The sequence below is a fragment of the Malus domestica genome, chromosome 14, assembly GCF_042453785.1.
Source record: "Malus domestica chromosome 14, GDT2T_hap1".
NCBI classification, from domain to species: domain Eukaryota; kingdom Viridiplantae; phylum Streptophyta; class Magnoliopsida; order Rosales; family Rosaceae; genus Malus; species Malus domestica.
In genome coordinates, this window is record NC_091674.1 from 10,263,939 (window position 1) to 10,290,121 (window position 26,183).

At 39.2% G+C, this 26,183-nt stretch overlaps 1 long non-coding RNA gene and 1 pseudogene across 1 annotated transcript; one reads left to right on the forward strand and one right to left on the reverse strand.

Annotated features, from left to right (window-relative positions):
* The first annotated feature begins 5,066 nt into the window (after window positions 1-5,066).
* LOC139191090 (uncharacterized) lies at window positions 5,067-6,341 on the forward strand. The gene is made up of 3 exons (XR_011575228.1): window positions 5,067-5,108; window positions 5,855-5,954; window positions 6,133-6,341. It is a non-coding gene; the product is annotated as an uncharacterized lncRNA (long non-coding RNA).
* A 1,433-nt stretch (window positions 6,342-7,774) lies between these two features.
* Window positions 7,775-21,772, reverse strand: LOC103415055 (L-galactono-1,4-lactone dehydrogenase, mitochondrial-like; annotated as a pseudogene).
* Between the last annotated feature and the right edge of the window lie 4,411 nt (window positions 21,773-26,183).

Genomic DNA, 26,183 nt, shown 5'->3' on the forward strand with positions numbered 1-26,183 from the left:
AAGTCTTGTTCTTTTTTCTCACTCTTTTGATATGTACATCCATCACCAACAAGCGATGTTGATTAGCCAAGCTCTCTCCCGGTATAACTTTACAATCCTTACAAGTTATACGATCCCCTTTCCTCATTAGAAGAAAATCTATTTGTGTTTTTGACGACCCACTCTTGTAGGTGATTACATGTTCTTCTCTTTTCTTAAAGAAGGTGTTGGCTAAGAAGAGATCATATGCCATTGCAAAATCCAAGATAGCTTCCCCATCCGCGTTTCTCTCCCCAAAACCATGGCCACCATGAAAACCTCCATAGTTGCCTATCTCCTTGCCCACGTGTCCATTTAAATCTCCTCCTATAAATAATTTCTCCGTCTGAGCAATTCCTTGCACCAAGTTTCCAAGGTCTTCCCAAAATTTCTCCTTCGAACTCGTATCCAACCCTGTTTGAGGTGCGTACGCACTAATCACATTGATGAGTTCTTGTCCTATTACAATCTTGATTGCCATGATTCTATCTCCTACCCTCTTGACATCTACAACATCTTGTGTCAAGGTCTTGTCCACGTTGATGCCAACACCGTTTCTCGTTCTATTTGTGCCCGAATACCAGAGTTTAAACCCTAAGTTTTCTAGATCCTTTGCCTTAAGATCAACCCACTTAGTTTCTTGTAGGCACATAATATTTATTCTTCTCCTCACCATAACTTCCACTACTTCCATAGATTTTCCCGTTAGGGTTCCCATATTCCACGTTCCTAAACGCATTATACTCTCTTAAACTCTACCCTTCTGTCCTAGCTTCTTCAGCCTCCCCCGTCTAATAGGATCAAAGTACTTCTGGGGATATCCAAGAGAAAAGATTTTTTAGTTTCTGTTACTTTTGGGGATCCTTCTCTTATTGAACCAAGTTCGTTCAAATCTGCCTATAAAGTAGTAGAGTGGCAGGCTGCTGTGCAAGAAGAGGTCAATTATCTTCATGCTCAACAAACCTGGACTCTAGTTCCCTTTACTCCAGAAAAAAAATTGGTTGGCTGCAAGTGGGTTTACAGACTTAAAAAGAATCCTGATGGTTCCATAGCTCGACATAAGGCTAGGTTAGTTGCAAAATGGTATAGCCAAGAGGAGGGCATTGATTATATTGAGACATTCAATCCAGTAGTAAAACCCACTACTGTCAGGTTGATCTTAGCACTTGCTGCACAATTTCAGTGGCCTTTGAGACAATTAGATGTCAAGAATGCCTTTCTCCATGGTGTTCTTAATGAAGAAATGTACATGGCTCAACCTCCTGGCTTTGTTAGTACTGCATATCCTTCAAATTATGTCTGCAAGTTGCACAAATCATTATATGGGTTAAAACAGGCTCTCAAAGAAAAGTTTACTAGCTTTCTACCTGGCTTGGGGTTCAAGGCTTCTTTTGCAGATCCATCTTTGTTTGTTCAAACTTCTTCACATGGTATAGTATTCTTGTTGCTTTATGTTGATGATATCATCATAACTGGTAATGATTCATCTCTTATTTTTTATGTTATATTGGCTCTCACTATGGAATTTGACATGAAGGACTTGGGTCAGTTACATTATTTTCTGGGTTTGCAAATTTCATATTAGTCTTCCGAGCTATTTGTTTCACAGACCAAATATACTCAAGATTTGTTGCACAAAGTGGATATGCAGGACTCCAAATCCTGTGTAACTCCATGTCTTCCCTCTTATAGGTTGATCAAGAATGGTGGCAAGCCTTATAAACATCTAGAACAATACAGAAGCATTGTTAGTACTTTGCAATATCTGACATTCACTACACCAGATATTGCATTTGCAGTTAATCAGTTTATGCAGCAACCTATGAAATGTCATGTTGCTGCAGTTAAACGGATTTTGCGATATCTTAGTGGCACAATCAACTATGGTATTCATTTTCAGCTTGGAAAATTGCATCTTCAAGCCTATAGTGATGCTGATTAGGCAGGAGATCCTAATGATCGCAGGTCCACGTCTGGTTATGTAGTCTATCTTGGTTTAAGTCCTATATCTTGGGCTTCCAAGAAGCAACACACAATGTCCAGATCTTCTACTGAAGCTGAATATAGGGCTTTAGCTATTACTGCTGCAGAGTTGTCCTGGATTTGACAACTTCTTTGTGATCTTCAAGTTCCTTTGTTTACATCACCAATGATCTACTGTGACAATATTTCAGCTCTTGATTTATCCTCCAATTGTTTTCCACTCTCGAGTTAAACACATTGAGATCGACGACCATTTTGTTCAGGAAAGAGTCATCAGAGGGGATCTCAATGTGTAGTATGTCTCATCAAAAGAGCAATTTGCTAATATTCTAACAAAAGGTCTTTCTAATTCATTGTTTGTTCATCATTGTTCCAATCTCATGCTTAGTTCCCATAAGCATGAGATTGAGGGGGGATGTAAAGATATAAAGAACTCAGCTCAAGTCTTAGATGGTGACACTTGTCAGAAGATTATGTAATTCAGTTAGCTTAGTTTGAAAGAAAAGTTAGTAGTATAAATGGTCTTGTATTGTTACATTGGTAGTTAATAAAAAAATACATAGAAAGACTTCTCTCTCTTTCTCTCTTGTTCTTCAATCTGTATCTCTTTCTCTCTCTAGATTCTTTACAGTTTTGATCTGTGATCTTCATCTCTACTCATTTGATAAAACCAACAATTTCTTTAGCCTATCTATATATATTTACTGATGAAAAGACCAAATTAGAGACAAATGCCATGTGAGTAAAACTAAGACTTTTTAAACTTAGTTGACGGAATGGTGTAAAGTAGGATAGAGAAAAGAACATGAGTAAAGTGAGACAAAATAAATAAAAATTTTGTGTAGAGACTCATATAGAGATGTTTTTGTTTTCTTGTGGAACCAAAGAGTGATAACTTACTTTCATGCAGACTAATAGGATCGTAATACCATATAGTTGGAAAAATCAACAAAGTGGAAAATAGTATTTTGACAATGTGCCAATTTGGTATCACTAAATTGCATCAGAGTTTCAGCTGACGTGCATGCCATCCGTATGTAGGGTTTAGCATATTCATGTTGTATAGGGTATTGCTTTTGCGGTTGCTTGGACATTTGAAAGAACAGAGATACTCATATATCATCTCTAATTGAAGAGACTAAACATAACCTCTTCAATAATTTATTAGTTTTAAGTTTATACTTTAAATTTATTAGTTAATTGAATTAAATTACCACTTGATGTTTTCAACTTTAGTTGTTGAATTTGAATCAATTATTGCAACTGAGGAGTTGGGCAAAAAAAAAGGTTAAAAGAAGGCTATATTTGGCCAGTATGATGTCCTTGCGGCCAAATAATGGTCTGGTGGGCTCTATACAGTTATAGTCTAGCCAACAGTTGGAGATAGATTTTTGAACAAATCATGCTATTTTATAGTTTTTGGACCTTTAACTCTCTAGTCTTCTATGCTAGTAAGATGAATATCAAAAGTGACTCATTAAGGTACACATGGCGTATTGTGATCAGAGGATTTAAGACCCTTATCTTTTCCCATCAAGTCAGTAACCGTTTGACTTGGCCATGATTATAAGGATTACGTTGGGCCAGCCCTGCTTCGCTAATATACCTATCTAGCCTTGCTAGTTCTACGGAACCACTTTGGGCTTTGCTAAGCCTTCGATGCCCGCTAGCTTGGCTGAGCTTGATGCCTTGTTGTTAAGGCCATCTTCAATAAAAAAAGGTTAAAGATTTAAAAATTAAAAAATTGTTTGATTTGTCCAAAAATTCATCTCCAATCAATAGCTAGACTATAATTTTATGGAGCTTGGCCATTATTTAACCAAAAGAGGCATCAGGCTGGCCAACGACTAAATTTGAAAACATGCAACGGTAGTTTAATTAAATTAACCAATAAATTTAAAGTATAAGGTTTAGAATAATAAATTATTAAGGGGCTATAATTCTAAACCTGACTATGTTTAGATCTTTCGGCTGGAGATGACCTTAGTATCAATGCTGGAGGTGACTCCTTAGAAACCTGTGTGCAAACATCCACAGCATTGTCCAAACCATGTTTTACTTTATTCCAATAGAGCATATATTCTTTGTATAAACTACTCGCCGGACCTTCACTAATGAAAAAAATTAGCATTAGTGTACAACTGTCATGTTCTTACACATTTTCTCAACACTTTGGTACTTTTTATTGGACCAGGATCCTCCTGACCAGGCCCATCAGGCCGTTCATTTTTTATCCAACGGTTACAAACAGGGGGCCCCTCTAAAAGTTATAATAATTATAACCGTTAAATAAAAAATGAACGGCCCGATGGTCTTGGTCAGGAGGATCCTCGCCATCTGCTCAAGAGAGGATCCTGATCCCTTTTTATTCTCCTCTTGGGCAAGTAAAGAATCCAAATCAAAAGCAACCCCCATCTCTCTCTCTCTCTCTCTCTCTCTCTCTCTCTAATTTTTTTTTATTAAGACTTTCTGTCAATTGTATGACGTGGATGAGCCTTGCTTTCTTTCAGTTTTTCTAATGCAAATTTTGGGTCACTAAATCTGTTTGCTGGAAGTGATTATGTAAGGGCTAGAATCACTTTTGACTTTTGAGGCATGAGAAGTGCTTCTCTATAAAATGACTTACACTTTTTTATTTTAATGAGAAGCTCATGGAAGGTGGTTCTGCATAAAATCTCCCGAAAGTGATTCTAGCCCTCCTAAACTCATTTACGAATGGACCCTAAGTTGTTTTAAGCATGACTGACGCTAACTCCTTCCGGAGCCCTTTGTCAAGAATCAAAACCACAAGTCAGCTGAGCAGGTCACAACTAAACCTATGTGAATCATAATATGCTCTTCAAACACATGGACCAACTAAAAACAGTTCACCACCACCTTTAGAAAAAGCCCCTTTTGATATTACACTGCTAGCAGCCGACCCTTATCCGAATCTTTAATCCAGTATTACAGTGGCCCTCTCTATATATATGCATTTACAGATCAATCACCATAACTTCCACATACAGATTAACACCAGAGTCACCGAGAAAAGTTAGCCGATAGCGTCGCTCGTTTCTTCTCCAAGATGGCCAAGACAGAGACACAAGAGAACCAACCTCCACCAGGTCTCCCATGACACATCCCCTTTTTTTTTTGGAAAAACTTGATTTTTTTTAGCCAATAGTAGGAATAGTCTAATTTATTAAAATAAGTCCAATTCCTTAAATATAATTATTTAATTATCAATAATTATCTATTCAATGATAAGATTTATTATAAAAATCAAATTTCTTCCTAATTATATCTTTGATTATTTCTTTTTATTTATTTATTTTGTTATTTCTTGTTCTTCCTCCTGCTTTAAACCCCAATTATAGATTTTATTTTTAATTTTTATAATCAACCTATATCATAGGTTAATTATTTTTATGTATCTAAATGATAGATTCTTTTTTATAATCAATGTGTCACATATTAATATGTCTTGCTTGTAGGTATATTATGTTTTTTTCCTACCTTTTAATTATGTTTCATATCTCGCTTACCGGTATAATATACATTCATATATTTGTTACTTGAGTTAAGGTAGAATGTTTTGTAGATAATTTATGTTAGTATAATAGTTTTTTTGGTTATAAGATATTAATTAGATTTTTTGGAGTTGAAAAATGCATAATATTAGAAGATTTTAATTGATTTTTAATATTTTAAAAAATTATAAAATAAGTATAAAAGAAATAAAAACATGTAATTAGATAATTGAACTCACTCCTAAAAACTATCTATATTTTTTGATCTAGATCTAAAAGCCCCTTTTTTATCCGCGATAAAATCTCCTTCGGCTCACTGTTTATACTGTTTTGTTTTGAAGGATACCCAACTGCAACCGAGAATCCACCAACTTCCCCAACCGGTAAAAAGTTTAGGCCTCGTACGAAGGCGAAAGGAGAGAGAGGCTTCATTGAGGGATGGTAAGTTTATCCATCAATTTGTTTTGTCAATCACCACTGTAGAAAATTTCATGCATCTTTGAGCCTCCTGTTACCTAACTCAAAAGACAACACTCAAAACTATATCATACAATGAACTAGTACAAAGATTTCATGGTAATTTCAAGCTAATCATTTTGTTTCTTTTGTGTTGGTGCAGCCTCTTCGCCTTATGCTGCTGCTGGCTTTGTGAGGAATGCTTCTGAAGTCCTTATGAACACAACTACCATAATAGCTTACTCATTTTGTATCTCTTCTTATCTTCGGGTGGTTTAGCGGACTGTTTCTATTTGTACCTGCATATTCACATTATTGTAATAATAGATATTTTCATTCCCTAAGAAATTAAGGTTCATTAACTTTTGATCAGTTGTTTGCCATTGGATAGTGCGATAAGGCCTATCCCTTCTCCTTATTCTTTAGGAGAGGTTCCTAAACATGCACCACATATAAGCAATGGGTAAATCGTCAAAATAGTCCTTGAGATTTGCATAACTCATCACTTTGGTCCCTGAGATTCCAAATCGATAAAAATGGTCCCTGAGATTGTCCACCATCCATCATTTTGATCATTCCGTTAAAAACTCCGTTAAGTGTCCCGGAGCTCTTGGCCGAAAGTTTGGGCAATTTTCAAATCTTCGTAACTCAATCGTTTCTTAACCAAATTCGACCCATAATATATCAAAATGAAGATAGAAAACTGTAGAATAAGATTATACCTATTTACAAGCCCAATGGTTGCTGGAGATTGCCGGAAAATAGTCTCAAAGTTGACTGGTCAGAGTGAAAACTTGAAAACTCATCGGAAACTGGGTATAACTTTAAACCTTCATAACTTCTTCAATTGTTAACGAAATCAAGTGATTAAAAAACGAAAATCATACTTCTCGACGAGACAAAAAGAATGGTTTTGACAGCTAACTCGCCGCGGTTTGGCCAAAAAACTGCTCGAAAGTGGCTGTCTTGGTCTCGAGTTAGCCACTTTCAAGCCGTTTTCCGGCCAAACCACGACGATTTAGCCATTGGAAAAAGTACCGTTCTCTTCGTCTCGTCGAGAAGTATGATTTTCATTTTTGAATTACTTGATTTCGTTGAGTACTGAAGAAGTTATGAACGTTTAAAGTTTACCCAGTTTCCGACGAGTTTTCAAATTTTCACTCGGAACAGTCAACTTTGAGGCTATTTTTCGGCCATCTCCGACAACCATTGGGCTTTAAAATAGGTATAATCTAATTCTACACTTTCCTATCTTCATTTTGATGTATTATAGGTCGATTTTGGTTAAGAAACGATTAAGTTACGAAGCTTTGAAAATTGCCCAAACTTTCGGCCAAGAGCTCCGGAACACTTAACGGAGTTTTTAATGGAAGAACCAAAATGATGAATGGTGGACAATCTCATGGACGAAAGTGATAAGTTATGCAAATCTCAAGAACCATTTGGCGATTTACCCTATAAGCAACTATTTAAGCTACAACATAGCAGATCAACAAAATTTGAGATAATCCCCCTTTTAGAATGATTAAAATTATTCTTCACACTATATTTGTCCACTACTAGGTAAAAAAAATGCCACGTACAGATAATAAACACAATCCTGAGGGATCAGCCTTCAAGATTGTACGTAAAAACCTAACTCAAAAAATTTGACAGTTCCCAACAATTCAAACGAACATGCCGGAAACTTAATTATACTTTTTCGGGCAAGCTCCAGAAACAATACTTCTCTCCAATGGTCATCTAGGCCCGAATATCAAAGTCACTATCTTGGATATCGAAGGCTGTGTCAAAAAGGCTTCTGCTTAGTACCATAATCTATAATCTTTATAATGCAACACACCATATCTCAAGATTCCTCTTAATTTTACAGTCATATTCTTGAGGCTACAACAGATGCTCAAGGCAGGTTTGGCAAAAAGATTGGAGATAAAATGCATTCAGATTTGAGTAAAAGAACGCACTAATGAAAAACTAACCAATGAAGGATGGCTCTCAGATGGAATCTGATAATGGGAAAAGCTTTTCCAGCTTGTTAATTGAAAGGATCCTGTTAGGGTCCAACTCCCTTCAAGCTTTGTTGTATGCATCAACTGGAAACCGCTTTCTTAGTCCGTCCTGGAGAGCGGCAAGTTCATCCTTGTCCTTCGGAACCTGCACATGACAAATGTGTAAATGCTTGATAAATATAACACCTTGTATTGAGCCAATTTACAGAGATAAATGGGTGGAATTCCTTAAAGGAGATTGGTAATTAACAAACAATTTTAATCTACATATACTACTCTAGTTGTTCCCATAGAAAGATTGATTCTTCAGGTTGCATTTCAATGACCCTTTTAAAACGTATGACTTTGTGGTCATAGAAAAACAGAAACTTAAGTCTTCGGGACTTTGTAAAATTAAGGTGGCAACATCTTTTTATAAAGAGATTAAGAAGATAACAGCATGAGATGAATTTAGTACCTCAATCTTAGCCCAGTGTTCATAAGCGGAATACTTATCCCACAACTGTGTCTGGGTCAGTCGCCTGTAGTGAAAAAACTCTTCTGTAATTTCCTTTCTTTGGCGGGGGTCTGTTGTAGGAAGGTACATGATTATACCAAAACCTGTTGCAAACTTAAGAACAGCTTTGACATATGAGCATTACAGTTGGTAAAGCATTTTGATATGAGAGAAATAATTCTCCGAACATGTATACCATTAAGCCCAAAATATAACTCAATCCAAAAGCTGCTTCTAAGGCAGATTTAGAAAGTGATGAAAGAAAAGAGCCACAGGCAACTGAATGTGATTGAAACTTGATGCGGGTTTCAATTTTGGTCAACCAACCTCTACTGAATCATGGTCCTCAAAAGTTTTACAAATTATTTGTCACCCAAAACAGATTGAGATCTACAATATGAACGTCAAATCATTATAGCAGTACTAAATATCGAAGGCAAAAGTGTCAGAACCTCAGTGTAACAGGGAGTGATTACTTATATCTTGGTAAGCATTTTGAGTCATGTTCTTGTTTGATGTTTAATAATTAACTACAATTTTCTTGATTGGGGAGGGGGTGGAGTGTTGTATTGAGTGTTTTCTGCGTTTCTCATTGAGGTTGTTGAATTAGTTAAAGATCTTGTTCACCTTGCTTGTATTTTCTTTTATATTTACTGATAAAGTTTGGTCTCTTATACAAACACGACATAAATGTCAAGTAGGTTGAATTCATGTAAACATGTGATTGTGACCTATCAAGTGGGTTGCATCATGTCATGTCATGTCATTAATGAGATGATGATATCAGCTTATTATACGGGTAAATGGGTTCTGGATACAATCCATTTATTAACAGGTTACACAAGTCGTGTCGTGTTACCTATTCAATAAACATGTCATGTTCCTCTTTGGACCTATAACACTAACACCAGTAATAAGCACGAACTTCGTCACTAACTCTCAGTTAAACCTAAAGGGAATATCATAATACTAAACCCCACAAGATTTTTCCCACCAATTAATCTATCAAGCTTTCCTCAGGTATCACTTAAAATACTCTTGTATGCAGGCTCGACAACTATTCATCTTTTTATACTACTTTCTTACAGCTTTCTGATTCAAATATGGATAAGAATTAACTCAAGAGATATATGGAAAAATTGGTTCAAATTACCCATGAAAATATATCATCCTCTCTTGTGCTTGAAGCTGGACTCATGGGGCTCTTAGTGCAGGCTGTCCAGAGCTGCTCTATTGGAGCAGGTGCAGGTATCTCAACCTTCTCGATGAGCTGCTTTAAACCTTCTATGTATTCAAGGTCTTTCATGCTTGGTTTGGCAAGGGTTCCTGCTAGAAAACAAGTCTCTGAAACCCACTGTTGACCACCACAATCAAAACCCAAAATTTCATCACTCCATCCCACTCTGTATCCCTCCAACTTCTTCCAGAACTCAGCCTCAGCTTGGTTAACCTTTACAACGTGATCTTTGTCGAGAGGATCTAGGGCGAGTAGTTTATCTCTTAACTCAGTAAATGAGAGCTCATTTATGTCTACTTCACTCTTATCTGGAACTACTCTGCAAGTAACATGTGTAAATGGTTAACTGCAATGAACAGATGAATCAACATAACAGCAATACAGAGCGGTTCTTTTATAGGAAACAAAAAAATAAAAAATAGGAAAGAGATATCAAAATGGAGGACCACTTATCCATTTTATGCTAACAACAACAACAACAAAGCCTTTTCCCACTAAGTGAGGTCGGCTATATGAATCCTAGAACGCCATTGCGCTCGGTTTTGTGTCATGTCCTCCGTTAGATCCAAGTACTCTAAGTCTTTTCTTAGGGTCTCTTCCAAAGTTTTCCTAGGTCTTCCTCTACCCCTTCGGCCCTGAACCTCTGTCCCGTAGTCACATCTTCGAACCGGAGCGTCAGTAGGCCTTCTTTGCACATGTCCAAACCACCGTAACCGATTTTCTCTCCTCTTTCCTTCAATTTTGGCTACTCCTACTTTACCTCGGATATCCTCATTCCTAATTTTATCCTTTCTCATGTGCCCACACATCCAACGAAGCATCCTCATCTCCACTACACCTACGTGTTGATGCTTCACCGCCCAACATTCTATGCCATACAGCATTGCCGGCCTTATTGCCGTCCTATAAAATTTTCCCTTGAGCTTCAGTGGCCTACGACAGTCACACAACACGCCGGATGCACTCTTCCACTTCATCCATCCAGCTTGTATTCTATGGGTGAGATCTCCATCAAATTCTACGTTCTTTTGCAAGATAGATCCTAGGTAGCGAAAACGGTCGCTCTTTAGTATTTCCTGATCTCCGATCCTCACCCCTAACTCATTTTGGCCTTCGTTTGCACTGAACTTGCACTCCATATATTCTGTCTTTGATCGGCTTAGGCGAGGACCTTTAGATTCCAACACTTCTCTCCAAAGGTTAAGCTTCGCGTTTACCCCTTCCTGCGTTTCATCTATCAACACTATATCGTTTGCGAAAAGCATACACCAAAGAATATCATCTTAAATATTAAGTTTGTGATCTTCGCTAGATTGCTCCGGTCATTAGTGTGGATAAGTATGTAAATGGATAGAGACAGGAAGCAAACACAAGATGTACGTGGTTCACCCAGATTGGCTACGTCCACGGAGTAAAGGAATTCTCATTAATTGTGAAGGGTTTACACAGTATATAGGTTCAAGCTCTCCTTTAGTGAGTACAAGTGAATGATTTAGTACAAATGACATTAGGAAATTTTGTGGAAGAATGATCCCGTAATCACGAAACTTTTAAGTACCGAAGTGTGGTATCGTCTTCACTTGCCTTATCTGTCTCATAGGTAGATGTGGCATCTTCTTTGGAAGTACTCTTCCTCCCTCCAGGGGTGGTATCTTTAACTGGTGGAGATGCACAAGGTAATGTATCAATTTCACTTGACGCTTACTTGTAGTTTCAGGCTTGGTCAAGCGCGATACAAACCATGTAGTAGGAGTCCCCCGAGTCGCCGAGCTAGGGGATCTACTGAAACAGGTGACAGACAAGGTAAGCAATCAGAGCTCCAAGCAATCAGTCCCAGATCAGAAGTTTGATTTCGAGTTCCGGCTGATTGTTATCCTTCTCCTTATCTTGCAGGTAGCATGAAGGATAAAGAGAAGAAAAGGAGAAAAGGTGATATGAGATACTTTTGCTTTTGAAGAAGTAACTTTCCACAGGCTTATTCTTGAACTGGGCTGGAGGGTTTTCTTGTTTCCGCCAGAGTATAAGGCCGACTGAAGAATTTGAGGGTCAAAACAAGTCCATCAAATCTAGAGTACGTTCGACCCTGCTGATATGGGATACTTTTGCTGTTGACAAAGTAGTGGATGTATCGGCACGTGTTCTGTTGCGCTTGTCTCCACATGCTTCCTTGTATCCTTCTCACTTGCCCTATTTGTTCCTCAGGCAGATGTGGTATCTTCTCGGGAAGCATAAGATGTTGAAGATGAGTACTCGAGAGCAATGGGGTTCCAGGCAAGCTTTATCCAAGGAGATCTGGCTCTCGAAGTGGAGAAAGCGGTATGAGGATTACAGACAAGCTTTATCTAAGGGGCTCTCGAAGTTGAGAAAGCGGTGCCTCTTCGATTTTCGAACAAACAATCCTGTCGGGGATCTGTCTCTCGAGATTCGGAGAACGGTGCCTCTTCGATTTTTGAGAAAGCAATCCTGCTAGGAGTCTGGCTCTCGAGATTCGGAGAGCAGTGTCTCGTCGCTTTTTGAGAAAGTAATCATGTTGGGAGTCTGGCTCTCGAGATTCGGAGGACGGTGCCTCTTCGATCTTGAAGCAAGCAATCTTGTTGGGAGTGTTTTCTCAAATGTGAGTAAAGGTTAGGCCTGTTTGCTAGTCTACCTTGCCACGGAGCACAGAGGTTGACCCACAGGGACTTTCCAATTATCCAGCAATGGTCCTGTTCCTTTACCCTTGTCGGTAATAATATGGTAGCTAGACCTTCAAAATTTATGTGTCTAAACTTTGTTAGTGCTGTTTCTTTGCTATTCTTTTACCCTTCTTGGTCATAGCGATGTAATGGGAGCTGCAAGCTTCACGTGTCTAAACTTTGTCAGAGATTTTTGGCAAAGTTATATGTGGTACCCGTGAGCTAATGTTGCGTGTGGAAAGTGAATGATTGAACAGTAACATTCACGTGCTTTCTACTTCACTCTTCGACAGAATGCCCGTAATTTCCGCAAAGTTGAGTGTGCATGTGACAGGTGCTGACAAGGCTGAAAAAGCAGGTGCCTCTTCGATTTCTGAGATCGGCCCTCGTGGTCTCTGAGCAGCCCAGCTTTTGAGAAAGCAAGCGTCTCTTCGATTTCTGCGATCGACCTTTGTGGTCTTTGAGCAGCCCAGCTTTTGAGAAAGCAAACGCCTCTTCGATTCCTGAGATCAGCCCTCGTGGTCTCTGAGCAGCACATCTTTTGAGAAAGCAAACGTCTTTTCGATTTCTGAGCAGGCGCCTCTTCGATTTCTGAAGCTCCATCGAGTGCGGATTTTTATAGAGGCTGGTATTAAGTTCCAAAGCACACTTGAATCTCCACCAGTAGAAGCTCTCTTCTTGCATTTCTAAGATCTTGATTTGTCCGACCTTTTTTCTCTTCAACACCTTTGAAAATGTCTAGCCCCTCCGACCGTCGTTTTGACTTGAACCTTGTTGAAGAGGCAGCCACGCCTTCTCCAAACAACATATGGCGCCCATCCTTCTTATCCCCTACTGGTCCTCTTACCGTTGGGGATTCCGTGATGAAGAATGATATGACCGCTGCGGTGGTGGCCAGAAACTTTCTCACTCCCAAAGATAACAGACTACTTTCCAAACGGTCTGATGAGTTGCTGTTAAGGATTCTCTGGCTCTCAGTGTTCAGTGTGCAGGTTCTGTGTCTAATATGGCCCAACGCCTATTTGCTCGAACCCGCCAAGTTGAATCATTGGCGGCTGAAGTGATGAGTCTCAAACAGGAGATTAGTGGGCTCAAGCATGAGAATAAACAGTTGCACCGGCTCGCTCATGACTATGCTACAAACATGAAGAGGAAGCTTGACCAGATGAAGGAATCTGATGGTCAGATTTTACATGATCATCAGAGGTTTGTGGGTTTGTTCCAAAGGCATTTATTGCCTTCGTCTTCTGGGGCTGTACCGCGTAATGAAGCTCCAAATGATCAACCTCCGATTCCTCCTCCTTCTAGGGTGCTGTCCAGTACTGAGGCTCCGAATGATCCCCCTTCGATGCCTTCTCTTTCTAGGGCTCTGCCGACTGCTGAAACTTCTCCTAAGCAACCTTTGTGAAGGCTCCCTCTTGTTTGTTTATTTTGACTCGTGTATATGTACATATTTGTAACTTCTTAGAGATATCAATAAATAAGCTTTGTTTCATTTCAACATATTGTGTTAAATACACCAAAGCCTTCTTCACTAAGTTCTTTGAATTTTTCTTTTGTTGAAGCTTGTATGTTGAAGCTTTGTGAGTGGAGCATGTAGGTTGAGGTAGTGTTCCCTTAATTTCCCGAGTGGGGAAAACTTCTCGATTGGAGACTTGAAAAATCCAAGTCACTGAGTCGGGTCGGCTATATGAATCTTAGAACGCCATTGTGCTCGATCTTGTGTCATGTCCTCCGTTAGATCCAAGTACTCTAAGTCTTTTCTTAAGAGTCTCTTCCAAAGTTTTCCTAGGTCTTCCTCTACCCCTTCGGCCCTGAACCTCTGTCCCGTAGTCGCATCTTCTAACCGGAGCGTTAGTAGGCCTTCTTTGCACATGTCCAAACCACAGTAACCGATTTTCTCTCAGTTTTCCTTCAATTTCGGCTACTCCTACTTTACCTCGGATATCCTCATTCCTAATCTTATCCTTTCTTGTGCGCCCACACATCCAACGAAGCATCCTCATCTCCGCTACACCCATTTTGTGTACGTGTTGGTGCTTCACCGCCCAACATTCTGTGCCATACAGCATCGCCGGCCTTATTGCCGTCCTATAAAATTTTCCCTTAAGCTTCAATGGCATACGACGATCACACAACACGCCGGATGCACTCTTCCACTTCATCCATCCAGCTTGTATTCTATGGTTGAGATCTCCATCTAATTCTCCGTTCTTTTGCAAGATAGATCCTAGGTAGCGAAAACGGTCGCTCTTTGGTATTTCCTGATCTCCGATCCTCACCCCTAACTCATTTTGGCCTCCATTTGCACTGAACTTGCACTCCATATATTCTGTCTTTGATCGGCTTAGGCGAAGACCTTTAGATTCCAACACTTCTCTCCAAAGGTTAAGCTTCGTATTTACCCCTTCCTGAGCTTCATCTATCAACACTATATCGTCTGCGAAAAGCATACACCAAGGAATATCATCTTGAATATGTCATGTTAACTCATCCATTACCAACGCAAAAAGGTAAGGACTTAAGGATGAGCCTTGATGTAATCCTACAGTTATAAGGAAGCTTTCGGTTTGTCCTTCATGAGTTCTTACGGCAGTCTTTGCTCCTTCATACATATCCTTTATAGCTTGGATATATGCTACTCGTACTCCTTTCTTCTCTAAAATCCTCCAAAGAATGTCTCTTGGGACCCTATCATACGCTTTTTCCAAATCTATAAAGACCATGTGTAAATCCTTTTTCCCATCTCTATATTTTTCCATCAATCTTCGTAAGAGATAGATTGCCTCTATGGTTGAGCGTCCTGGCATGAACCCGAATTGGTTGTCCGAAACCCGTGTCTCTTGCCTCAATCTATGCTCAATGACTCTCTCCTAGAGCTTCATTGTATGACTCATTAGCTTAATACCCCTATAGTTCATGCAATTTTGTACGTCGCCCTTATTCTTGTAAATAGGCACCAAGGTGCTCTTTCGCCACTCGTTTGGCATCTTCTTCGTTTTCAAAATCCTATTGAAAAGGTCAGTGAGCCATGCTATACCTATCTCTCCCAAGGCTTTCCACACTTCAATCGGTATATTGTCTGGGCCCACTGCTTTTCTATGCTTCATCTTCTTCAAAGCTACAACCACTTCTTCCTTCCTGATTCGACGATAAAATGAGTAGTTTCTACACTCTTCTGAGTTACTCAACTCCCCTAAAGGAGTACTCCTTTCATGTCCTTCATTGAAAAGATTATGAAAATAACCTCTCCATCTGTCTTTGATCGCGTTCTCTGTAGCAAGAACCTTTCCATCCTCATCCTTGATGCACCTCACTTGGTTTAGGTCCCTTGTCTTCTTTTCCCTTGCTCTAGCTAGTTTATAGATATCCAACTCTCCTTCTTTGGTATCTAGTCGCTTATACATATCGTCATAAGCCGCTAACTTAGCTTCTCTCACAGCTTTCTTCGCCTCTTGCTTCGCTCTTCTATACCTTTCACCATTTTCATTAATCCTATCCTTGTATAAGGCTTTACAACATTCCTTCTTAGCCTTCACCTTTGTTTGTACCTCCTCATTCCACCACCAAGATTCCTTTTGGTGTGGAGCAAAGCCCTTGGACTCTCCTAATACCTCTTTTGCTACTTTTTGGATACAGCTAGCCATGGAATCCCACATTTGGCTAGCTTCCCCCTCTCTATCCCACACACACTGGGTGATTACTTGCTCTTTGAAAATGACTTGTTTTTCTCCTTTTAGATTCCACCATCTAGTCTTTGGGCACTTCCAAGTCTTGTTCTTTTTTCTCACTCTTTTGATATGTACATCTATCACCAACAAGCGATGTTGATTAGCCAAGCTCTCCCCCGGTATAACTTTGCAATCCTTACAAGTTATACGATCCCCTTTCCTCATTAGAAGAAAATCTATTTGTGTTTTTGACGACCCACTCTTGTAGGTGATCACATGTTCTTCTCTCTTCTTAAAGAAGGTGTTGGCTAAGAAGAGATCATATGCCATTGCAAAATCCAAGATAGCTTCCCCATCCTCATTTCTCTCCCCAAAACCATGGCCACCATGAAAACCTCCATAGTTGCATGTCTCCCTGCCCACGTGTCCATTTAAATCTCCTATAAATAACTTCTCCGTCTGAGCAATTCCTTGCACCAAGTCTCCAAGGTCTTCCCAAAATTTCTCCTTCGAACTCGTATCCAACCCTACTTGAGGTGCGTACGCACTAATCACATTGATGAGTTCTTGTCCTATTACAATCTTGATTGCCATGATTCTATCTCCTACCCTCTTGACATCTACAACATCTTGTGTCAAGGTTTTGTCCACAATGATGCCAACACCGTTTCTCGTTCTATTTGTGCCCGAATACCAAAGCTTAAACCCTGAGTTTTCTAGATCCTTTGCCTTAAGACCAACCCACTTAGTTTCTTGTAGGCACATAATATTTATCCTTCTCCTCACCATAACTTCCACTACTTCCATAGATTTTCCCGTTAAGGTTCCTATATTCCACGTTCCTAAACGCATTCTACTCTCTTGAACTCTACCCTTCTGTCCTAGCTTCTTCACCATCCCCCGTCTAATAGGATCAAAGTACTTCTTTTGTGTGTCCTGTGTAAAGTTGATAGGAGCATATGCTCCCAAAAAACTTTGAGTGGAGTCGTTCGAAAAGAAGTTTCTATGGCCCCCTTGCTCATTTAACACTGCATCCGGGTGCCGATGGAGATACAGCGACCCTTGCTCACTTATCACTGTGCTCGGGCCACAGCGCACCACTTACGGGTGACGTCCTAACTTTAGCGCGATTTCGTTCTGGATTCATTGTCATAAGGATTCGACGTAACTATGGAGTGCCGGCTGTCGACTACCTGACGCCCTCCCCCTCCTCCTTTATTCGGGCTTGGGACCGGCAATGTAAGATAAACTTACATAGGCGGAGTTCATTTTATGCTAACACAATAAGAAAAAGAAAACAATACAACTTATAGAAAAAGAAGAAAAAGGTTTGAACCACCTCCTTCAGGGAGCCAGAGATTCCTAAGATGAAAGCTTTAGGACGAAAATCTGATACTGAAATAATGAACCCATCAATAAAATTCTATAGTGTTTCCCTGATAGGAGACAAAATGACCCATCAATCAAATTCTCAAATAAGTACTTTTACTAGAATACCCAAAGAATTCTGGAACCAAGATCTTTCATCTTTTCCAAGATACGAAGACAAGATTAAGGATTGAATCAAAGGGAATCCACCATCTCTCTATTACTATGGTTTCAGAAAATATAGACGAAAGTAAAACAATCAATAGAATTTGCAGAGGAAGACACTAGAAGACCATTAGCATTAGATAAAGGGTACAGTATAGGAAACAGAAGCATGAAAGAGCATATTCTGCTAATGTCCTCCCCAAAATCAACTTAAATAAAGATGCAGTCATGATATTCTCAGGAAATAGCCTCAGAAGGACACCTAGAAGTCACCACATCAGACCCTGAATAAGCCCAACTGTTTTCATGCAAATCATAGAAGCTTTTTATCCGATTTTGACACAAAGAATTCTTCTCCGAAAGAAATCCCAAAAACCAACTGTGCAGAAAGAAATATTACTCGTATCAAATATTCTCCAAGGTCATACCCCGTTTTGATTGAGGCTGAGAAACAGAGTTCCAACTAACCAAGTGACCCTACTACTCTTCCCAAATAAATCTCTCATAATTAACCCACCCCTTTCTTTGGGAATCAAACAAAGACGAATGATAAATGGAAATTGTTTCAAGAAATGCTTCTACTATATTAGCCTCCCCCTTTCTTATGAAAAGTAAAATAAAATCCACTTGTCCAAGCATCCAAATCTCCTATCATCCTCTCAATCTCTGAAACCTAAAACCTATCACTTCTAAGGTTTCCTCACAATAATGTTCCCTACGTAAATTGGAGTAGATTTTGAAAAAAGTATTAAGTTGAGTTTTTTTCTCTAAATATAGGAGTGAGGGTTTATTTATATGTCTATGTATGGTGGAAGGGGTTTCATTAATTATGTAATAGCCAATTGAGGGTCAGTACGAATTAGAATGACAAGTAGAACGCTGGTGTTGTACTAGTAGATAAGGATTGTTATTAGTTTTGCATTAGTCAACTTGAGGGTCAGTTGTGGCTTAGAATGATACAGTTGTCTACTATATAATATGTGTGCTCCTGTAAACAGACGCTCTCATTGAATCAATTGCTTGATCTCGGATATTCATGGTTCTTGATTTTACTAATGAACTTAAGGTAAAAGTTCCCACCATTTCCTGAAGACCATCCCCTATTCTTTCTTACTTGGTCCCATGGAACAGAATAACCATCATCCTGACAAAACCAAACCAACCTAGGACATCGGCTTCTTGGGCAATGATGATTCAACTTCTTCTCCCACTTCCATACTTGATGGTAATAAGAAATCCTTTATTATTCAGCTTCAACTCTGATGACATCCAACTGCTTCCAAACAAACAACTCTCTCCATTCTTTTAATTAATCGCATCAATCAGAATTATTTCCAACAATACTAAACATCTGGAATCCCAAATGAACATGACACTTCCAAGAATTTTATTTTTCTTCTATGCAACTCTTCAACAAATGCATGTCTCTCCCTATATCGTGTTCTCTCTTTTATATGTAAAGACAATCAGGAAAAATTAGAAGATAAAGCATATACTCAATACAAATATAAGAATGTTGAAAGTAAGTCTATCTCTTCCACTCAGTACAAAATTTACAAAGAACTATAACAATAAAAGTCTATCACTCCTACTCAGTACAAATATTTACAAGAGATATAGCAATATGCAACGCACACCCACCAACATGCATACGGTGTTCCATTGGATGGGATTTCATGACCTTGGTTGATCTTGGTTAAACAAATCCCAACCAAGGCTAACCATGCTTACTGGAGTACATGTTTACGTGTCTATATTAGTTAGTAGGAGAATATTTTTACTAGTTTATAAGCAGACTCTCAAAGCTTATAGCCAGTAATAAGAAAACAAGAATTTCAAAGTCAATGAAACTGAAAGAAATGAAATCAAAATGAGCAGTCATTTAAGAACATGGATGAAAAAATATTTGTTGCCTATTATGCCATATTGCTCTAGTAGTACTTTGATGCCTTTACTTGATTGCACTTACAACGTATTCCAAGCCAAGAGAATCTAAAGATAAAGAAAAGACAAAATTGATAAAAGGGAAGGATAGACATTCGGTGTATGCTTATAAAGGGCTCAAAATATCTAATATCATAACTTTCTTGTCCTTCAGTTCCACAAGAGCAATTATCTTTCTAGATTATGTGGTCGAGCAAGAACAGTGAACAATTTTACCTGTACTTCTGGAGGCACTCCCTGTAGAGATTTCGGACGTGCTGTATGGCTTCATCACTGCTATATATGGGTTTGAACTTCGGGGGACCTTTCCATTTTGATACAGGGTTACATTTCACAACAACAACAGTGTTGGTATATGGAATATAAAGGTACTTCACATGTTTATTCTCGGATAGCAATTTCCTGAGGAGGGAAAGAAAAATATTTCTTAAACAAACAGATTCTCTAGAGAGAGAGAGAGAGAGAGAGAGTATTGCAGCTAAGCCTCACTTATCAATGAATTCTGAGATTTAAGAACCACAAGCACATTGGTGCATGCAGTGATCAACAGTTTTTATTTTTCACCACAACATATTGCTCGAGTTCACAAGTCGCTACAATCAAATAACATTGAGAATAATATAATTATCTTTCAGCACTCAATCCAAGTGTTTTCACCATCCATTAAAAATGTGTAAAACCTTATTATCAAATTTTATTAGATTGTTGGCTCACTCAATACTTTTCAGTTTCCCATCAATTTGTTGCAATTTGTAAGTATTACTCAGGAGAGATTATGTACTTATTTTTCTGAGTAGAAGACAAATTGATAATTCTACCAATGAAAGGAATAAAGAGTTACTTATGATTTTTCTTGATCTCTGCCAAGGTTGAAACAGTAGTGTGCTCCCCAAGCTCCTGTCTATCAACGCATTGGATGGTGACTTCAGCAACCACTCCAAGGCCACAGCGAGCTAAATAAAACAGCTCTGGATCTTTCTCTTTAGAAACTTCTAGTGTTCCCTTAGCAGGAGTGACCATTTTCATGCTGATCACCTGCTCATCGATTGGAGGCAATCTTGAACCAGTACCATGTGCACCAACCTAAAACATATGAGCAACATCGTATCATAACTATTTAGAAACATTCAAAATCCCCTGATACCGCCCTATATCTTAACTAGATAATTGATCCTCTCCTTTGTTTTCCCTACACTATCCTAAATAGAAAAAAACATCCGAAAAGTATCCGCACATCAGTATCCTTTTATGGGTTTCGGATTATCAAAATTAGAAACCCCAGCAGAGCAACACATCCAAGAATAAAGATGACTACTTTAAAAATGAACTGGATTACACTCACACACACACACACACATATATATATATATATATATATCATTGGATATAAATCACTAAAATACAAAGCTGAAACAGACCTAAGTTCAGACCATCTTACTTAGCTGATAATGTAGGAGCAAAATACAGATAAAACCGCTATCGTTTCGTCTCAAAAAAAAAAAAAAAAAAGTACAGATGAATTCCAATGTGAATGCAAAACCCACCTGCAAAATGCCACCAATCTACTGCTCCCTAATGGAGGCAAGTTCTGCAGAGTAATTCCATGTTCCTTAATCCCATCCACCAACTGCTGCACTCTTATCCCAGCCTGCACTCTCACCCTCTTCTTCTCCTTATCCACCTCCAAAACCTTGTCCATCAGCGCCAAATTGACCATCCCTGCCCTGGACAGTCCAATCCCATTCGGCGACAATCCGGACCCAACTGGCCGAATCCCGGTTTTCTTCTCGTGGGCATCCTTCACGACCTTCTCCAGCTCCTCAAGCGTTTCGGGCTGGTGGAAAACCCGGGTCTGGACCTCGTGGGTCCCGCTCCAGTTGGAGACGGTGTGGAGGTCCTCCGGCAGCGGAGCATACCGGAAAATCTGGGCCTTTTTATGCTTGGCGTTTTCGGGGAAAGGGAAGGAGTAGTAGGTGGCGGCGGCGCTGAACAGGACGAGGGCGGTGTAGCACAAGTACTTGCGGAGCTCGGAGGCTGAGGAAGATGGTGCCGGCGATGACGGCGATGAAAGGGTGGATAATGCGCGTGTTGAGCTTACTGGGTTCGGTGGGTTTTGAGGGAAGGTGGTGGAAGCGACGGCTCTCAGGTTGTAGTGGTGGTGGTGGGACTGGACGGAGCGTCTGAGAGTGAGAGCTCTGAGCATTTTATAGGCCAATTTTAAATAGATCCAATTTTATAAACCTACGTTTTGAAATATGTCTAATTTTCAGTGACTTTTAACTTTTGAAATATGTCTATTTTTTAGTTATTTTGGACCCATATCAAAAGATCCCTTTCTTTATTTGGGTAAACATCCAAAATAATCTCTAAGATTTGCATGATCAATAGAAATGGTCTCTCATATTGAAAATCAATAGAAATTGTCTATGAGATTGTCCACTATCAATGATTTTGATCATTCCGTTAAAAACTCTTTAGGCAATTTTCAAAGCTTCGTAACTCAATTGATCCTTAACCAAATTCGACTCATAATATATCAAAATGAAGATAAGAAAGTATAGAATAAGATTATATCTATTTGGAAGCCCAATGATTGCCGGAGATGGCCGGAAAATAGCCTGAAAGGTGACTGTCCGAGGGAAAACTAAAAAACTCGCCGGAAACTAGGTAAATTTTAAACGTTCATAACTTCTTCAATACTCAACAAAATCGAGTGATTTAAAAACGAAAATCATATTTCTCGACGAGACGAAGAGAATGGCATATTTCTTGACTACTAACTCGCCGTGGTTTGGCCATAAAACTGCTCGAAAGTGGCTAACTTGAAAATGGTTAGCCACTTTCGAGCCATTGTCCGATCATACCACAGTGAGTTTGCCTTCGAAAAAGGTACCATTCTGTTCGTCTCGTCAAGAAGTATGATTTTCATTTTTGAATCACTCGATTTCGTTGAGTATTGAAGAAGTTATGAATGTTTAGTTTACCTAGTTTCCGGTGAGTTTTCCAGTTTTCCTGCAAACCAGTCACCTTTCAGGCTATTTTCCGGCTATCTCTGGCAAGCATTGGGCTTCCAAATAGGTATACTCTTATTCTACACTTTCCTATCTTCATTTTGATATATTATGGGTCAAATTTGGTTAAGAAACGATTGAGTTACAAAGCTTTGAAAATTGCCCAAAGAGTTTTTAACGGAATGACTAAAATCATGGATGATGAACAATCTCAAAGACCATTTCTATTGATTTTCAATCTCAGGAACCATTTTTATTGATCATGCAAATCTTAGGGACTATTTTGGATGTTTACCCTTCTTTATTTTCCTTTTATCAAACTCTATTCTTTTGGGGAGATGGTGAGTTTGGGTTTATTCGTCAATGCGAGTTTTTTTTTTTTAAACGATAAATTTTGTTAGATTAGATATTAAATTAGTTACTGACGAGGTTTGAACAACGCCGTCATATAAGAGCTCAACATATTTCCACCACTGTGGTAAAGAACCGCTTGGATTTTTCTTACTTTTGGATTTAGACCATTTTATAAGACGAAATTTGCTAGTTATATATCCACGTCCATAACTTTTAATATTTTGCTATTAGATCCTCGTTGGGCGCACCCAACTTTTTATTTATATTATGAAGCTTTAATAAAAAGGGTTTGAACTTGTTGTAGTCCTATCGGACTAGAAATGTGTTATGTAAATCCTAGTATATCTAGGAGTATCTTATAGTTACCTGTTAGAAGTTGATTACCTATTAAGAGATGTAATCCTATAAGGGTAAGGATTTTACCCTTCCAAATACTATAAATAAAGGCATAAGGGGGCGATATAACACACACCTCAAGATGAAATCTATCTCTCTCTCTTGTTGCCGCAGGCCCCATCTCTCTTTATTCCTTAGATCGCTCAGTTAATTAAGTCTACAACACGTTATCAGCACGTTCTTGCCAGAAGCTAAAGAACTGAAGGATCGTAGGAGGAGGTTATCTTCTACAAATTCAAAGGTTCTCAATCGTTTTCTGCCAATCAGGTTCTTCTAAAATAAATTAAGATATTTGATAAAACCTTGAAGCATGAAAACATTCCTCATGATGCATGAACCCCCTATATTTATATTTTCCTTCCAATTATATATATCGTATGTATGTTCATATATTTTGTCAATATATATAATTGTTCATCCATTACGTATATCTGCTATGTGGAATTGTGAGTCAAAGAAACAAAATTAATTTAAAAGCAATTAGGGTTTCTAAACCCTAGGATGCAGACAATAAAAAAATAAAAATAAAAACTGGGAAATTATTGTGACCGAGTCGCGCCATTGTCGGCACCACCGCTGCCATGTTCGATCGTTGGCCTAAAGCCCAGCTAAGTGGACCACCCTGGAACAGATCACTCACAGCAGCCCTTCGGGCTTGCTGCCTCTGCACGACACAACTAGGCTTCACCTTGAATTGAGTTTCACACGGCCCGAATACCCGAGCCCACTAGCAGGCCTGCAGCCTTGCTTAGCCAAAACCCTACAACTTGGTCCAATCTGCCAACAAGCTTTTTTGCTTGCTGGGCTTTGTCTTAGCCCCAACTCGCAACCAAATAGCTAGGCCAGTTGGCTGGGCATGTGAACCCCCACCAGTTTTGGGCCCAAACATTAGCAGCTTTGCTACTAGGGTTCCCAAATTGGACCCGTGGCCTGTAGCCATGATTTGGGCCTCACCTAACAGCCACCCGAGCCCAAAAACGCCTATAGGGCCTTGCCCTACTCACGGCACCTATGCCCATCGTGCATAGGCCATGGTTTTTCAAACCCAATGCTAATTTTTGGCATTCTAAATAATTTTATTTACAATTATTTTTGCTTTTACGATCGACCCCGAATGGTCTCAATCTATTAAATTAATTAAAGTGACCAGCAGTCCACTAATCTGACAATTAATCCAAAATTATTGGTCTGAAGCTCACTTTTTGGCAATTAATGATTCAATAAATTATTTAGTCTCTTTGAACTGTTGATTATCTTTCGTAGTCTCGAAGCACTCACACTTGGGTTCCTGAAGCAATCCACAAATCCACTACACTTTATTGTATATTGTATTATGTGTTCTTGCAAGTACCCCTATATATGAATTGAACGTTCATAAACTAAATCGAACCTGTAGTTTCGAATTTAGTGTCTTTGAAACCCGAAGTTTTCATTCAAAACTTACCACATGAAATATGTAGCTTTCATGCATAAATTAAACTAATACATGTTTATAGAACCCCGAATGTTTTACAATGTATGTCTATGACTTTCCATATGACTAACCACGTTTTATTGTACCCTCTTTAGGGACATGTCGAACTTGAACAAGCTTAATTTCACCGTTCTGGAAGTCTCCATAAGAAACTACCTGAAGTGGGTTCATGACATGAAACTCCACTTCACTGCAAAGAGTCTTAGAGCTACCATCGAGGAACCAATCGACGATGCACCCGTTGACGAAGCTCAAAAGGCTACCGCTATGAACTTTGTCCAAAGACACATCCATGATGCACTGCAGATTGAGTACCTCGCAGAGGAGGATCCCCGTACCCTTTGGCTCGCCCTGGTGGATCATTTTGATCACCAGAAATACATCTTCTTGCCTGAAGTAAGACATGACTGGCAGATTTACGCTACTAAGATTTTAAAACTGTGAATGAATACAACTCTGATGTTTGTAGAATCCGATCACTACTTAAGTTCTGTAACGAGGACTTAACCGAACATGATCTTCTGGAGGAACATATTCGACCTTCAATGCCATTAATATTGTCCTGCAACAATAATATCAGGCGCAGAAGTTCACCAAATTTTTGGATTTGATATATGTTCTACTTCTCATTGAAAAGCAGAACCAGCTTTTGATGAAGAATCATCAAGCTCGACCTCTTGGCTTGCATGTCGCGCCTGAAACACACCTTACAGCCACCTTACAACTTCTAGCAGCCACAACCGACGGAGATCCTGTCGTGGCCATGGACAGGGGCAGCAAGCTCCACCACGGGCCTAAGGTCCACTGAACAGAGGCCCATCCAAAGGACGAAACTTGACCCAGAAACGCCAACCCCAGGCCCCGAATGCCCCAAACTTCAAGAACAAGGGAAAAACTACCGTTCAATCGGATTTCACTGAACTGGACATGTTCTATTGTTGTGGATCAAAGGATCATTGTTCACGCATATGCCAAGCTACCCCTGAGGCCATTGCCAAGTATCATTCACGTCGTAAGTCTAACTTTGCACATATAGCAATCCCCGAAGCGACTACTACAACTCTGAAGGTTTCAAATTTTCATGAGGCATCCGTTCCTATGGAAGAATGAATTTAGACATGGTTTTTAGGGCGTTTAACCCCTAGTGGACTAGGAGTGGTCGACCCCCCCTATTTTCTAGATTTATGGTTTAGTTTTTTTTCGGACAATTTTTCTTAGTATTTGGAAATATTTGTTTGGTTTGGTTTGTTTTGAACTTTGGATATTATTTTATGGACAATTATTTCTCAAATTGATTAATTGAATAAATGGAATTATACGTATGCATGTGACCGATTCAATTAATTTATTTTTAGGTATGACTAGTGGGGAAGTTAGTTGTCTGGCTGATAGTACAACTACGCACACCATATTG